This window comes from Mastigoproctus giganteus, chromosome 9 (assembly GCF_048544385.1).
Source record: "Mastigoproctus giganteus isolate SK-2022 chromosome 9, ASM4854438v1, whole genome shotgun sequence".
Lineage (NCBI taxonomy): Eukaryota > Metazoa > Arthropoda > Arachnida > Uropygi > Thelyphonidae > Mastigoproctus > Mastigoproctus giganteus.
The window spans coordinates 158,869,938-158,888,534 of NC_143583.1; positions in this window are offsets into that span (position 1 = coordinate 158,869,938).

An 18,597-nucleotide genomic window follows, 5' to 3' on the forward strand; every position below is an offset into this window, starting at 1 on the left:
TAATATCCTATCGAATTTGTCAGACAAGACAAATTTTCCTTAACAAACCCATGCTGTGTCTGAATTATTGCTGCAGTCTTGTCTAGATGATCCTGCAATGCATCTTTAACCAGTGACTCCGTTATTTTACCCGGAACAGAAGTTAAACTAACTGGTCTCTAATTACTCGTGTCACCCTTCGATCCCCCTTTGTGAATTGGGGATACATTTGCACATCTCCAGTCCGTGGGAACCTCCCCTGAGTCCAAAGATGCTCTTATAATTATGGCTAAGGGTTTGCTTAGTTGCTTTGCCACCTCCTTTAATATAACTGGATAGATCCCATCCACCCCAAGTTCTTTTCTTATGTTTAGCTTCAACAATTTCTTCTCCATTCTGCTCTCAGTTATTACAAAATCATTAAGTATCCTGCTACAATTTAATAATCTTCTGCCATTTTCAAACCTTAATAATTCCTCATGTGTGAATGTAGATGTAAAATACTCATTCAGTTTTTTTGATATTTGAGCAGGATCATCAACAGTCGAACCATCGATGTCAAGTGGACCATCACATTCATCCCCTTCCTTTTAGAGTTTATATAAGTAAAGAAATCCTTGCTGTTTTTCTTAGCATCTTTTACCAAGGATTTCTCATAATCTGCCTTCGCCTGCCTAACCTCCTTTGTGACCTGATTACAGACTAGCTTATTATTATTATTATAAATTATCAAGCGACTCAGAAGCCTACTCAGAAGCCTATGGCTTCTGAGTCGCTTCATAATTTATATGCATCCCATGCATTTTTCTTCTCTGTCACGAGTCTCATTAGTTCATTTGATAACTATTTAGGTCTAAACCTTGAACAATATTTCTTAATAGGTATGAAACTTTAGTAGCATCCACGATTAATTCTTTGAATGCTTCCCACTTAGAATTTACTGTTGGTAACATTGTCAGTTGATCCCACTGTACAGAATTTATAAACATTCTGAGATCACTGTACTCACCTTTACGGAAGCAAAAACCCTTTCCTTTACCCCCTGATGGTAATTAAATCTTTCAATAAATCCCACATCAGTACACCGTGATCACTGCCACCTAGTGGTTCCTTTATCTGCAAATTCTTAATACACGAATGATCATTGCTGATAACCAAATCAAGAGTATTTTACTCTCTCTGGTAGCCTCTCGAACATACTGCTGCAGAAAACAATCAACCAATAAATCCACAAAATTCTCACTAGTATGGGAGTGACCAACCCACAAGTTCCAGTCAATATCTGGGAAGTTAAAATCCTCCATTATAAGACATTCTGATTTACTAGCCCACTCTATTTCTCTGTACAATTGTTCATTGTACTCATTAGGCCTATAACACACTCCTACTCTTATTTTTGCTTTTGCAGTGCTTATGTCACACCAAACTGACTCAACAGTGCACTGTTCATCTATATCAACTGGGTCCACTTCTTTTGATTTTATGTTTTTATTAATTAACAGCACAACACCTCCTCCCTTTCTATCCTGTCCATCCTTTCTGTACACATTGTACTCCCCAAATTCCAGTTCTTCATTCGACACCACGTCTCTGATATCCCAACAGTATCTGCCTTTGAGATCTTTACCAATACTTCAAATTTATTTACTTTACTTCTAGCTTTGGTATACAAGCAAGCATACATGCTCCTATTCCTAGTTACCCACCTATTTCACGATGACTGCCATCCGTCCCTAACACCCCTCGCTCCAGGTCGCTACTTATTCTATTAACAGTAGCCTCTGCCTGTGGCTACTGTTAAACTATTAGTCCTTGTATCGCTCCAAGCTAGCAGTTTTCCGACCCACCTAACACTGCCTCGATAGCATCAGCAAATATTCTTGCACCCTTTCTATTTAAGTGTATCCCATCCCTTTAGAAGTAGTCTCTCCTGTTAACAAGTACAGACCAGGCTAAAAAAAATTCTATCCCTTGAGCCTTGCACAATCTTTCCAGGGCCGAATTTATCGATAAGGCTGTCATCATATACTCCCTTCTATCATGTCTGGGCATAATTGCAGACACTTTGAAATTCAACCCTAATTCATACCTTTTTTCAACAGTGACCTGTACTTGTTAAGTAATTCTGCCAGTCTCCTACTCTTAATATCATTAGTGCCAACGTGTACAATTATATCACCTTTTGTGCCCTTAAAAGATGATAGCCGCTCTACAACGTCATCAACCTTTCCACCTGGCAGACATACCCTGGTCCTGTTCCACCTATCCTTTTTACAAAGCAGGTTCCCCATTTCCCTGACAATAGAGTCACCAACAACCACTAGTTTCTGTGGTACCAGCACATTCTGCTTTGGGGGTTGCCACTATGTTGCATGATGACCAAGTGCAAACTCTGGCATTGATGTGGGCAGCTGAGAGTTTGATGGGCCCTCAATTTTGATCCTTTGAGGGCATCCACCCTGTCCTTTAAGCTCTCATATAGGCCCATAACAACGCTGAGTTGTTGCCTGATTTCCTTACACTCCTTACATCGCGCACACACAAAGACATCCCCCATGGCAATATCATGTTCCGTTCCAGAGAGTTCGGCAAACATTTCACAAGTTGCAAATTTTTTTAGGCTGTGATGCGCTGGAGAATCAACCCCCCCCCTCAGTTCTCCCCCGAGTCACAGCACTCCTGCCACTTTGTGCCCATTGTTTTGCTGCTCTAGTTTGGGGCATGAAACGTTAAATTAATAAGATCAATAAATTAAATTAATTAAATATCAATACTACACTTTCTAATTGAAACAGTGAAGCATATTACCCTATATAATTATACGTTAGAGCTACCTAGTTACCTCAATTAAAAATTTGAATTCCCTACCACTATATACAAAAACTATGGCTGCAAGATTCGAAAGAAATTAACAGCTTTACATATATTAAGTAGTAATCCACAAAAACTCTTTATCTAAAATAAAATAAAAATAACCAGTGTAACTATAAGACTACGTATTAAGTACAGTATAAAATAACAATTATGTGAATAAAAAGGCAAACACATTGCTTTTTCGGAGCCTGTAACTCACAGCTGTAATTTTTAAAGAGACTCGGCACCCTGCCACCAGGGGAGAAATTGGCACTGTAAACATGAGATGAAAAGCCATTTTCAGAGTTGTCGCAGACTTCATTTGTACTCTACATCTCCATTAGCCATCTTTATTGCCCTCACTGAATATGCTGCTTGATGAATGGCACAATCTCCCAGTAGCCTCTCCCCCCTTTCTTTTTGTTAATCAAAGCTCCCCTATGAATAGTGCAGAAATCGAGGAGTTTAGGTGTTACACAATGCATTCAGACTCTGTCACTTCATTTTGCCATTACCTTATTAAGGACCCACCACTCCACTTTGAGAAAACCAACTTCAAGGAATCTGAAATGCATAGTTCCTCTTATTATAGCTAACATTAAATATGGGGATCAGAATTGAAAATTTTATGAAATTGAATATTCATTAATAAAATTTCTTACTTTTAATAATCAAGTACTGGGTGGTTATAAAATAAATTTCCCTATTCAGGAGATCCTAGTGTCAAAATGGTTAGAGGTAGTGCTGTGAAAATCGGTCGGTATGTCATTTAGGATATGGGGAAGCAATTTGTAAAGAAAAAAAAAAAAAAAATAGTACAAATTTCTGCCACCAGGGGAGAAATTGAAACTGTAAACATGAGATGGAATACTTAACTGAGGATTAGACTTTAATATCAGAACTTAGAAATCTACAGATATTATTCTACGTGCTTTCCTTCACTTGAGATGACATTCTGAAAACAGACTGCGTACAACAGTTTTGCTTGACATCTCACTGGGGATGTTGGCTACATGCTGTTCAATGCTTGCTTTCAAATCTGTATGCTGCCACAGTGAACTCTGTCTTTCAGGTATCCCCATAGCCAGAAATCAGAGGGATTGAGATCAGTGATCCGGCTGGCCAGAACTGGGAAACGTCTCTAGAAATTATGCAATCATTTTCAAATGTTGAACGGAGCAGTTCCTTCACTTTTTTGACCAACATGAGGAGGGGCACCATATTACATGAACACTATGGTCTCTATGCACTGCCTTTCTTGCAGAGTGGGAATCTTTTAGAAGAGTGCAGTACCATGAACTAATTACTTTACGGGGCCCATGAGGTGTAGACTCTTCAAAGAAAAATGGTCCGATTATAAACTCCGCTGTGAATCCACAACATACTGTAACATATGAACTTTGTAGTGGTCTTTCATACACAGCAGATGGACGAGAATATTCAGCAGTTTTGTGCATTTACAGCCCATGAGTGAAATGTGCCTCATCAGACCACAAGATCATTTAAGCCCATGTATCATCAAGTTCTCTGTTGTTTCTCGGTGGAACCAAGTCAAGATGGAACAGTATGGCTCTATGGTCGCTAACATTCAGATCCGGAGTTACCTCCCAGCAGCTAACTGACTGACGTAGGTCCTTGGTAGATATTAGATTCACCAGTGGAGCTAGAGTAAGTAGTGAACTGGCTAAGCTGGTTATGGATAATAAGATTTTGAATGACGATGAAGTCCTCAAGAAGCTGGCCACGACCATCAGCCACCGCACTGTGCCAGAAGGGGGATTTTGCATTCAAGTCAGATGCAACCAGGAGTTGTTTGGAGCCAATAAAGGTCAGGGTGAATTCCAAAAAGTTTAGTGTTTCATTGATGTTACCTGAGGGATATGTAGAGCGGCATCAGATAGAATGATTGATCTGTACATGTAATCTGGATACAGATGGAGAACTGATTGCAGAGGCACTGGACAACCAGGACATCGAGGTCTCTATTTATCAGTGCAATACATGTTTTAGGGTCCACTGGGACAGGTTGAATGACTCAGGTGTGTATGGAAAAGCCAGTAATTTTAGAGGTTGGATTCTTGCAGCATATGGCTCTTGAATCAGAACAACATCAATTGAAAGCTCCTCAGTGGCCTGGCCTATTTCATCCACAACTGTGTGGGACCTTTGCCCATACATTGGCATCATATGGGGGCTCCTATAAGGCTTCCAAGGAAGAGTGGGCAGGAGTGGAGCATGGACACAACCGGTATTTAGGACCGCTGGTTTAGGCATCAGCAGTCCTTAGTATTACGAGTTCCAAAACCTTTTGGTATTCTGGGCATAAAACATCCCGGAGAGAATGGTTATGTATTCGTCTGTTCCTTTTACAATTCACACAAGAGGGCTCTTCATCATGGTGGGGACATTCTGCTTGGACATGCTCACTTCTGGCACAATGCCTGCAGGATGGGGATTTGTGGGAGCAGCGTTGTGAGTTATGCCCATAGCCCAGACAGAGGAAACACCTTGTGACAATTGTAAACGGATGAAACCTGTGTGCACTGCAAAGGAATGGTAATCTTTCTGGAGAGAGATAGGGAGAAGCTAATTACTTTGTTTTCTGTAGAGCTGGATTTTGATTTTGTTGCAAACCTTAACAAAAGTGGTCTCAGCCTTAACTTCCTCCCAGGAGAATCCCCAGTCCAAAAGGTTTCTGTGGAACAGATCCTCAAGTAATTCATCGTTGGAACTGTGCTTTGGAACATCGCACACTACAATTGATGGACTTAACTTTTTAGGAGGAGCTATGACCACTCCTACATTTGTGAGAGTACCACATGTGGCAATACTTGTTAGGTCTTCTTTTGTTGTGGTCTCCAGTAGGACTCCTTTGTTACTAATGGCTCTCAAGGATTTCACTTTTAGATTCTTATAATCAGCCCTTATAGTGCTTTGCACTAGATCTTTGACATCATTGCTAGTCTTGAGCTCCGAAGTATCACTTGCTCTCAACAGTAGTAGATGCTGTTGCTTCTTCTCTGGCTGGTGCACATGGACAGTTTGTATCATGCCATGGGCAAGGGACTCCTGTCCCAATTCACAGCAGCAGCATAGGAAGTGACATCCACAGCAGGCCCAGGGGGAGCACAGTCTCAATATAGTCAGGGTCAGCGTTAGTACAATTTTTGGGACTGCCAATAGCATCAATGACCTTTTCCAGGAGTAGTTTTGGACCGAAGTTGTTCATTCACAGCTTTGAGCCTCTCATTGTCAATGAGGAGCTCAGTTGTAATTGACTCAAGGGTGGACCACAACTCCTGCACTACTGGTGAAGCGACTGGAGTCATGGTTTAGGAATGCGATCAACTGCCTACGAAGTCAAGTGATTGTTTGGTGAAGGGTGGCTGGCTCTGAAGTGGGTCCACCTTCCAAGACACTAGGTGGAGGAGGTATAGCCAGTCTAGGAGAGGATTTTAACCCAGCTGCGATCGTTGGCAAGGGTTGTCTGTGTGATAGCTTGGGTGACGTTTTTAATGGGTGGAGACCATTGCTCCAGTAGTAGAAGCAGCATCAGTGGGTTCAGCAACAGGGCTCTACTACTTTGGTCAAGAGCCAATGCCAGTGTTGCCCCTCATCTTGGGTCATTAACTCCAAGCAGAGGAGAGCAGCCCACGCCTCCATGGTCCTTAGTTTTCTTGTTGACCTTCTTTTCTTTTTTCATCGAGAGATATCCGCTCTTGAGCTGGGTCTTTCACGGGGTACTTGATGGAGGGGGGATTCCCCGGAACTGTTTCAGGCTCCTCCTCACTAGTAGAACTGGAACTTTCCCTCCCGCTCATGTCAGGTGAAGGGAGTGCAGGATGAAAAGCAAAGCAGAAGTGTAGCAATGAAATGCAGAAATGACGAAAACCAGCAGCTTGCTGAGCTGTCTGAGGAGATAATTTTTAATTTGCTGTGAAAATGTCTTCATTTTTACTTAGTTTGGTTCACCTTTAGAGTGAGAACAGACGCCCCATACTTGTGTCACTGGCTGTATGTGTAAAACCATCAGGAGAAGGCTGTGTTTTACTTTCGTTTTCACATACAATTGATGCCGCATGAGAAAAAGGAGTCGTGAAACATTACACCACCATTACGTGTCCACTAGTTAGTAGCGAGAGGTCATTCGTGATTGTTATCTAAAAATAAATAGAACTGATCAGACTTTAGATCTAGTGATTACCCCTGGACAGTCTAGAGAAGAAACCTGATACAAATATGAAGTTCCCCTATGCCCCCTCATGAATTCCATTTTGATTACATCAGGTCTCCAGATGACAGTCCTTGTGTTTCTCCCCCCCCCCCAACAAAATTAACTGAGCCAATGGGGGTAGGCTCAAAAGAGGGGGATCTATATATATATATATATATATTGAGGGAAGACAAAGAGAGGGAGAATTGTCGTTGGATGCGTATTCTGATGTCTTAGAGCAGTTGTGGAAAGCGGTAGCGAAGTTTTCGGGAGAGAAAGGCGTATTGTATGAAGGAAGAAGAGGAATATCTGATGGATCATTGTGAGGAATCTAAAATCTCTAATATGAGGCAGAAGCTTATCGGCAAGTTGTCCCTCGCTGCTTGATCGCATATACCAAACTAAATTGACCAACATCAAGTCCTACACTTTACTTAAATGTTAAGTCCCTAACAGACATTTCTCCTCCTAGGTATACACCATGACGAATGTTGAGTTTTATAGCACTTGAACCTTAAAATGTATTATTAATGCGACCCATTATTAAATGTAGTAAACTCATGCTAATTAGACACTTGCACCCCAAAACTTGACCAGCAAGATGTTTGTCTGTTCCTGAGAGTACGAGCAGTGGCTGTTTACAAATGTCACACAAAGAACACCAACCAACTGATATACATGTACCATTTATATTTTAACCCATAGTACATTGTGTAACTTTCAGTATATAGTGACGAAGGTATAGAGTTATACTCTTTTAACATGAAGATGCAATAAGTCATCCCTTATATTCATTTAGTGTAATATGTGTTTATGTTTAATAAATCATATTTTGTTTGTTTACTCCTGCCTCTTGACCATTCTCTAGTCAAGAGAATAACTAGTTTTGAAATAATCATGGTCAAGAAAATAACCATAGTTTTGTGGTGTTTTGGAGCCTAAAGTATAGACACAACACGAATCCTCGATGCTACGAGCTTGCTCTCAGTGTCAATCTGAGTGAGTCTTGAGGGCACAGGATTTATTGTCCTAATATGAATTGCTAGACGATCATATAAAACCCAGGTTTCCTGGAATACTACCTGCCCGGTTTATTTTATGCATTGAATGTTGAGTAATTGTACGAGTTGATTGTCTTAATCGTTAGGTGAAAAAGGTTATCCGGCAAGCACACTATAACGGGAAAGCCAGTGGTACACTGGTGCTAATCGTGTCCAGGATCAAGTGTGTTACTGCAGGATGAAAAATCCGTTTGATATGAATGCCCATGAATGATTCTGATTGTTGTAGTTTGAGGAGCTTACTTCTGTAGTAGAAAGAATAGTGACAGAACTGATATTTTGTGTGTACAGAGAATAGTCATAGGCATTTTTAATTTTGTTTCTTTCTTACAGCAATACAAATAACACAGACGTCTTCAGGAACACCTACATTGAACAACAGTCAGCACCTTGTAACGTTTTGACTTAGAAGATTTATCAAAAATTAAGAATAAAACGAGTTGCCATATGTTGTAATACTTTTGTTTTACAATTGGTAATTATTAACATTATATTTCTGTTTCAACACAACGAAAGGTAGGTCACACCATTTTGGAAAATGGGGTCCCACAAAATATAGACAGGCTTACCCCAAGTTTTACCCAGACATCAATAAGGTTACCCTAATTTTACATAGACACCAATAAATCCAAAATGGAAGAACAGAGCCCACACACACACACACACACACACACACATCAATAGAAGTCGAGCTTCCAGGTCCGTTATTCGGAACACAACAGACACGATCTCCTCCCGAATCTGGCTAATATTGCGGGCTATCTTGGCCTTGTACCAGTCTTCTTTGGCAAGCTGGATGAAGGGCCATCTGTTCAATATTTTTTTTGAAATGCTCGAAAGCGTAGGGGAGTTAGCTCTTTGGCAAGGTAGCAAGTTGATAGCGGTCTGCAAGTCTAAATTTCCCTCTCTTGCTGCAGAATTCCTTGCCCAATCAATGGAATTAGGTAAGGAAAAGAATTATAGCACATTTAAAAATGCATTCTTGGCTCAGTTTGAGAAAAGTGAACCAACTGTAACATGTTTACACCAATTCTCAAATGCTCTTCAAATGCCTATAGAAACAGTGGCAAGTTTTTGTGCCAGAGTTAAGAATTTAGTCCGTTTAGCATTTAAAACTCAAAGCGAATCACAAGAGATGTTTTTGAATCAAGCAATGCTGGCCCAGTTTCTTAGGGGTGTTTCAAATAAAATCAGGAGAATGGTACTTTCCCAGAATCACTTAACCTTCTCCCAGGCAGCGATAATTGCAAAACGCGAAGAGATTAACAATCTTCTTAGAGAAACAAAACACAGACCAATTAATGCCATGTATTGTCAGAATGACTGATGAAGCTCGGGATCAATCGGAAAATTATTTTAAAGAAATTATTAAGCCATTACAGGACCAGATCAAAGACCAACAGCAATCGCTACACACACTAGCTGTAAATAATATTACCCATAATAAGTTTGAAACACTAGACAGAGCTAATAATGGAAAAATTCCATGCCAAAACTAATGCTGAAACTTATGCATCCCTCCCTTTCTGCGACCGCATAGCATTCCCTGTAAAGCACTCACAGTCAAACAAAGCGTTGCCAGGATACGCCATGAATGAAGCCGAAGAATGCTATTACAGATGCCATGGAGAACCGAGTTATGCCGGGAAGCATGTATACCGAAATCACACCGACAGAGCAAGACCTGGGGAAAGACGCTACGCTAATAGCTACCGACCAATGCCAATTTCTTCTCCTCATTGGTGTACATACCATGGAGCATGCAAATACACTGCATTACCAAAAAATGGGTCGTCCTAAGTGAATAGACAGGACCACAATTTTAATGGAAATAGGGTTAATAATGCAAACAGAATGTACTATAATAATCAAAATATGACTAATATGAACTCTTACGCAAGGGTAAGAAGGGGAATACCTATAAATGAGTTTAAACGGATACAAACGCAGCCTAAAGCGATTTTTTGTAGGCCAATAAACCAGGTAGGCAATGTAAGTTACAGACAAGACAGAGATAGATATTTCTGACATAGACGGTGTCTGAACAAAATAAAAGGGACTATCAACGTCATAGAACTGTTTTACCAGGTCAAAATTACTATATAGAGATGATAAACCTTATGCCCATCAGAAAAACATGCAGCATGGGGTATATATTTTAGATAATGATGTGAAATTACCATTAATTTCTGGATATATTCAAAAGATTCAGACCAAGTTTAATTGACACAAGAGCGAGTGTCACGCTTTTGAGCACGGACTTATTTAATAAAATTAAGCATGATAAATAATTGAATCCCAGATCTCCAGATTTGACTGTAACTGGTGTCTCAGGTTATGTAGTTCCGATACATACGGAGGTTGCTGTAAATTTTAAGTTGGATCGTGCAACTTTTTGGGAAAATGTTTTGGTGGCTTCAGGAAATTTTAAAGGACAATATGGTGTAATCTTGGGATTAAATGGCTTAAGGCAATTTTCATTTACTATAGACCTGGGTAGGGGAATAATAAGCTCAGTCTTGTTGAAAATTTGCTTAAGGGAAGAGGGTACAAGAGAACAAGGCATGCGAGATCAGTATTTGAATTCAAAACCATCTGTAGCTAAATTAACTTGTAAACATTTAATCCCCACCTCGTCAGAAAGAATAGTAACGGCTTTCTGTAACCATCTCGCTGCTTCTGCCGAACAGTTAGTGTTGACAGAACCTAATTCTAATTGAATTCGAAGTGATCTAGCAGTCAAGTGCTCAGTTGATAGAATAGGTCCAGGTGACAAAGTTTCAGTTCTTGTTGCTAATCTGACGACTGAACCCCTCCACCTTCCAAAAGGGATGAATATTGCTAGTCTTGAGGGTGTTAGGATTAAGCCAGTTCCTTTCGCAGGTGGAGGAGCAAATGAGAAAATTACATCGCCTGTAACTTTGCAAGATTTTGAGTTATATCACCTAACAGGCAATCAAAGACAAAATCTCTCAGACCTGTTGTATGAATACAGAGATGTCTTTGCTAATTCTCCAGTGCAGTTGGGTGACTTGAAAGTATTTAAACATAGAATTAAACTGACAGATAATAGTCTCGTGAAGCAAATGGCCTATAGAGTCCCTTTCTTGTTGAAGGAAGAGGTTCGAAGGCAAGTGAATGAACTTCTGGAATCAAACATTATTCAACCGAGTCATTCCCCACATTCAGCACCAATCATTTTAGTCAAAAAAAAAAGATGGTAGTTACCGTTTTTGTGTGGATTTTCATAAATTAATTGCTAAAACTATTTCTGACAGTTTCCCTATTTCTAATATGGAGGAAATCCTACAAGCCCTCGGACAGGCAAGGTATTTCACTTCACTTGATAGGCAGAGTGGATTCCACCAAATCGAAGTACACCCAGCAGACCGTCAAAAAACAGAGCTCTCACCACCGGTGAAATCTTTATTTGAATTTTTAAAAATGCCATTCGGCCTAAAAAAACGCTCAGTGCTCATTTGTGAGAGCCATGTCTCTAGTACTTCATGGTCTAGTGAAAGCATCAATTTTTGCGTACCTTGATGACATTATCGTCATTTCAGCCGACTTCAATTCTCATCATGGGAAGCTCAGGAAAGTCTTTCAGCGTCTGAGAGATTATGACCTAAAGTTGAAGCCAAAGAAGTGTGAGTTTAAGAACAGCTATGGTACCTTGGCTACTTGGTGAGCGGGGACGGTATTCGTCCAGATCCCGCCAATGATGCCACAGTCAGAAACTGTAGACCATCCAGGACAATCAATCAACTTCGATCATTTCTTGGAATGGCAGGTTTCTACAGGAAGTTCATTCCAAATTTTGCGGAGATTGCTCAACCTCTAACACACCTTACTAAGAAAGAAACCCCTTTTGTGTGGGACTGTTCCACTCAGCAGGCCTTTGACCAGCTGAAAACTGTTTTGACCACCCCCTCCCCTGTTGGTTTACCTGGATTTCACTAAACCTTTTGTTGTTTCGGCTGTCGCCTCATCCTATGCAATTGCTGCATGTTCAGAATTACAAGTGGATGAAAATTCAAGAAAGCCAGTTGCTTATGCTTCTAGACTGTTGAAGAAATCGGAATTGAACTATAGTATGACGGAAAAGGAAGCTTTGGCTATTGTTTTCACAGTAACACAGTTCAGACCTTTTCTGGTATCCAACCATTTCACACTGATAACAGATCATCAACCGTTGAGTTATCTGCTTCATCTGAAAAATCTCTCACCCCGTCTTGCCCACTATAGCATGTTATTGCAAGAATACGATTATAAAATCGTTTACCGTCCAGGTAAAGTACATTAAAATGCAGATTTTCTCTCACGGCCTGTGTTAGAGGCAGAGGAAAGACCGAAAAGGGAACAAAGGGAACAAAAATAACTGAGTTAGTCGCTCCCATATCGGCCGATGTAACCATGGAATCACTGGTCATGCCCCAGCAACAAACCAGAACTTTGATTAAAACCCTGCAAAGAGAAGATCCAATTTTGCAAGAGTTGATTAAACAGATGGAAGGAATACCCCAGGCATCAGTGAAAATCCCAGATTCCTTCTATCTAACTAAAGAAGGAATACTATATCATTACACTTTATCTGACCCTGGAACTACATGTGACGGGCCAAATGAACAGTTGGTCATCCCAGCCGGTTTGAAGGTAGAAGTGTTGAAGTCATGCTATGATAATGTTCTCAGTGGAGGACATTTTGCGATACAGAAGACATTGGAGAAAATCAGAAAAGATTTTTTTTGGATAGGCATGTATAGTTATGTCAAGAACTATTTTGAGTCATGCCTATCTTGTATGGAATGCAAAGGTTACAACCCAAAGGCCAAAGCAGCCCTGATGAGAGTTCCAGTGGAGAACTCGCCTTGGGTAAGAGTGTCCCTGGACATTCTCGGACCTCTTCCGTTGACTTTGAGAGGAAATAAATATTTATTGTTAGCAGTGGATAATTTTACTCGTTATGCTGAAGTGATCCCACTCCAGACTCAAAAGGCAGAGGAAGTTGCTACAGCTTTTATTAATAATGTAATTATCAGACATGGGATTCCCAAATATATACTGATGGATCAAGGTACGAACTTCATTTCTTCATTGTTACAAGTGTGTGAGAGACTAAAAATCCATCAGCTTCACACATCTTCTTTTCACCCTCCGTGCAATGCTAAAGTTGAACGTTTAAATCGCACTTTAGCAAATATTTTGTCACGTGGTGAATGATGCCCAATCAGATAGGGATCTGATGGTTCCACTAGCAGTCGCTGTGTATCATGCTGCAACTCACAGTGCTACTCAGAAATCGCCTAACTTTTTAATCTATAGCAGAGACTTAGTGTGCTGCCAACTGATCTGTGGCATGCAAAAGTAAGGAAAACTTATTCATCACTGGAAAATTATTCGCAACAGATGTGTGCATGACTTAGGAGAACTTATGAAATTGTTTCTGAACATTTAGAGGAAGCAGTGCAGAGGCAAGAACAATGCAGAGCAACAGTAGCCGTAGATAAGAATATTTGTGTAGGAAAGCTTGTCTATCTTTTTACTCCTAAGGTTAAAAGGGGTACTACAAAAAAACTGGCTCGCTTGAGTACAGGCCTATACCGAGTGATCAGTCAGACCTTACCGGTCAATTATGAAACACAGAATTTGTATATCCCAAAGGATTATTTGTTTGTTTGGTTTGGATTTTACTGGCACATAAGCAACTAAGGCTATAATGGGCCAAGACCAGGTAATTCCTGAAAATTTAACATCTCAGTGACCTAATTAATTAGGCCACCATGTCCAGATCTAAAAACAAAAAACATAAATAAATAACAATAACATATAAAATTTAAATACGATTAAAAACCTTTATTGCTTTCGAAAAGCTAAAAATAGCAGACACGTTATTGTCAGATAAAATCTGACTGAGTGTATAAGGCTCAGTCAGATGATTAAAAGTGGTAAACGGGTGCTGCTAAAATCTGTACAGTCAATTAAAAGGTGTCTGATCGTTAAAATTGTGCCACAGGACTCGCACATAGGAGGGTCATCAGCCCTCAGCAAAAATGAATGAGTTAAATGACTGTATCCTATGTGGGTCCGGGCAAGAACAACTTCCTCCTTACGATTCCTGTGCAGACTAGACTGCCACGGTTCAATTACAGGCTTTATACAATATAGTTTATTCCAGTCTGTCTATTCCACAAGTCCTGCCATTGGGAGTGTATGTTTTGGTGTATTATTTCCCTGTAATCTGTATAGGGGACTGACAGGCAGCGATTATTATTGGGAATTGCTGATTTGGCTGTGGCGTCAGCCAAATCATTTCCCCTAATCCCAATGTGGCTGGGAATCCAGCAGAAGCGGATATCATATTCACGTCCATGGAGGAAGTGAATCTTCTGCTGAGTATTAGACAGAACTGGATGAGGATTATATCTCACAGATATTAAAGCCTGTAACATGCTGAGAGAGTCGGAATATAAGATGAACCGTTTGTATTGGCATTCACTAATGTGATCCAAGGCTAACTCAATAGCATGCAGCTCTGCAGTAAATATACTGCATTCCGAGGGAATCTGCTCCGATTTAGAGCTGTCTGTAAAGACAGCAGCAGATCCCACATATGATTCCGACTTCGAACCATCTGTGTAAACTGGTGCAAAGTCAGAATGTTCAGCTCGGTGTGCTAAATAAAGCTGCAGGTAGACAGACGGAGTGTCCGACTTTGCCCAATTTCTAAGGGACAAGTCACATGTTGGAACATGAGCATGCCAGGGTGGAAGGGGTTGCTTTGGTGTTTGGGTAACCTTGTCTACCTTAATATTACGTTCTTTGAGTAGCTCTTGGAGACGAATACCAAAAGGACGAGTGGCAGTCTTACGGGTGTTGTACAAATTTTCCCATCGCGGCTCAAAAACGAATGGCCACGTAGATTTCAGTTTTAAGGCATACTTTAGAGACAACTGCTTACGTCGAAGTGATAACGGTGGTTTGTTTGCTTCGACGTATAAGCTCTGGACAGGTGATGTTCGAAATGCTCCAATAGCGATACGGAGAGCCTGATGATGGACAGGATCCAGCCATCGAAGTATACTGTCTCTGGCCGAATTGTATACCAGGGACCCGTAATCTAGTCTGGATCGTACAAGTGCACAATAGATGCGTAGTAGGGTGCATCGATCCGCACCTGAAGATGTTGAGGAAAGAGAGCGCAGAATATTCAGCTCTCTTGTGCACTTTGTGTGGAGTTGACGGATGTGATCCAGAAAGGTCAGCTTTTTATCGAATATGAGTCCCAAGAATTTTGTGTCCGCTGCTACTGGAATTGCATTTTGTCCGAGCTTTAATTCAGGTTCAGGATGAAGATTACGCTTACGACAAAAGTGTACACAAACGGTCTTCTCCGGCGAGAACCTGAAGCCATTAGCAAGAGCCCAGCAGTTGAGGCGATCAATAGCTTTCTGCAGTTGTCTTTCAATAACCCTCATGTTGCATGACTGACAAAATATGCTAAAGTCATCAACATAGAGGGCACTGTTTACAGTTGGAGGAAGTTGTTCTGTGATGGAATTTACTTTGATGGCAAAAAGCATGACACTTAATACTGATCCTTGTGGTAGTCCCTCCTCTTGACTGAAGGAACGAGAGAGTGAGGATCCCACACAAACTTGGAAAGATCGATTGGCTAAAAAGTTTTTAATAAAAATGGGGAGTTGCCCCCTAAGGCCAAGGCTATGCAGATCTTTTAAGATGCCAAATCTCCAAGTGTGTCATACGCTTTCTCCATGTCAAAGAACACCAACATCAAGTGTTTGCGTTTTAGGAAAGCATTCCGGATGGATGTTTCCAGTCTAATAAGATGGTCCAAAGTGGACCAGTTCCTTCGGAAGCCGCACTGGATGTTGGAGAGAAGGTTGTTTGATTCTAAGTACCATATTAAACGAAAATTAACGATTCTCTCCAGGATTTTGCACAGACAGCTAGTCAGAGCAATAGGACGATAATTGGTAGTGACTTTTGGATCCTTTCCTGGCTTAGCAAAGGCAAGAACGATTGCCTTGCGCCAGGAATCCGGAAACTGCCCTTCAATAAAGATTCTGTTATATAGAAAGAGCAGATAATCCATAGATTTTGGTGAAAGATGCTTAATCATTTCATAATGGATGCCATCTGCTCCAACAGCACTTGCTTTGGAAAGAGCGAGGGCTCTTTTCAGTTCCTGAATAGTGAAATCCCCGTTGTAGGGATAAATGCTCTTAGATTTAAAGTTAAGTGCCTGTTTTTCGATTTTATATTTCAGGACCAGGAACTATGGGGAATACGAAGATGTTGCAGAGATGTTGGAGAATGTTTCCCCAAGAGAATTGGCTATTGCAGTTGGATCTGCAATAGCGCATCCATTATAATCTAGGATTGAAGAAGGGTGGGATGTATATTTTCCCTTCATTTTCCGGATTTTATCCCAGACTACCTTACAGTTGGTAGACTGGTTAGTAGATGACGTGGCCCCGGGTGCCAAGCGTTATAGTGATCAAGCGATTCCCTGAGTGATTTCTAGAGCGTTTTTGTCAAAGCTACAGTTATTTTCATTTGTAAAAGTTTTCTTACGTTCCCATTAATTATTTATTAACTTAGTATTACGAATTGTAACTAAGTTACAGGAAGGAAATTCACCTTTCTTTTTTTCTCTTTCAACTAACGCATTAACCCTTATACCGCTTGGTCACTCTAGCGGCACTGCTCCTGCCTCCCCGTGGCGGGGCCGGTAACCTGGGAGAAGAAATCCACTCTCCCGGGGCTGAAAGGAGCAAAGATGGAAAACAATTCTTTTCCACCTTTAGAGCCATCGAGCTCAAGACTAGAAAAAGACACCGAAAATGACTATTCTCAACCAAAGAGGTTGAAAACAACCCCACAAGAGGAAATACCAGCTTTCCTCATACTACACTCTCTATCAGAGCTGCCTCTGAGTAAACTGTCCCCATTCCTTATTCAAAAATGCATCGAGTCTGCTGCAGGCTCACCAAAAACAGTAAAGCGGCTCCAGTCTGGAGACCTTCTTGTAGAGACTATGAAACCACAGCATTCCGAAAAATTACTAAAGATGACTACTTTTGGCGGACAACCAATAAAAGTTACTCCCCATGCCACCTTAAACTCCTCGAAGGGAGTAATCGCAGAATGGGACTTGCTAACTGTATCAGAGGAGGAGATAGTTCAAGAGCTAGGTAAACAAAAAGTCATACAAGCAAGGAGAATTATGACTCGGAAAGATGGTGTGCTTGTTCCCACTAGGAGCATAATTCTTACTTTCAGCTCTCCCATCCTACCATCATCTGTTAAAGCAGGCTATCTCCATTGCCGTGTCCGGCCTTACATCCCAAACCCAATCAGGTGCTACAAGTGCCAAAAATACGGACACTCCCAAACTGCATGTCGAGGTGAGTCAGTATGTCCAATTTGTGGATCGAAGGAGCACAATCAAACTGAATGCACTGCTACGACTTCTGTTTGCCCAAACTGTAAGGGTGATCACCCAGCTTTTTCCAAAAGTTGCGAACTTTGGAAGCAAGGAAAAACAATCCAGAAATATAAAGTTGAAAATAAAGTGACATATTCAGAGGCCAGAAGGCAAGTACTAAAAACAGATCGAACACGTACATATGCAATGGCTGCTAAACAATTTCAATCAATAGGTACACAAACAGATGTTGCTGTTCCCCCAAATATGTCCATCGCTAATTGGGCACGCTCCATTCTCTCTGCTCCCAAACAGTGTCCTTCGCAACAAAAAACTGAACAAGCCTGTAATACCCCAATTACCATTCCAGCTAATGTAAACCCAACAGCAAAACAAAAAGTGACAGAAACCATGGTACTGAAACCACCAAATCCAAGCAGAATGGATATTGACCAGCACAATGACTCCGAAGAGGCCATATTAGAACTTCATGCGACTGATGAGATGGACGTAACACGCCCCTACTTTCCAAAGAAAGACAAAGGAAAATCGGATCGATGTAAACAAGTCACAACTAAAAAGCAGTCAGAAACAAAAACAACCAACAAAACCGCTTAATGGAAAGAATTCTTCAATGGAATTGTAGAGGGTTTCGCAGTACAAAAGATGATATATGTGATCTCATCCACCGTTATGATCCAGCAGCCATATCCCTTCAGGAAACTTATTTAAATTCACAAGTTTGTCCTACTATAAAAGATTACTCTATCTTTAGAAGAGATAGAAGTATCGACTCTCCAGCCCATGGAGGAGTGGCGGTTCTTATAAGAAACAACGTACCATCGAAACATATTGCTCTTCAGTCTCCCTTTGAAGTAGTGGCAGTGCGCATTGACATTGGCATCACTCTTACAATAGCATCTATATATATTCCTCCTAATTTCTCATTTTCTTCAGATGACCTAGAAAATCTAATAGAACAGCTACCGTCTCCTTTCTGCTTACTTGGAGATTTTAATGCTCATCATCCGATGTGGGGATCT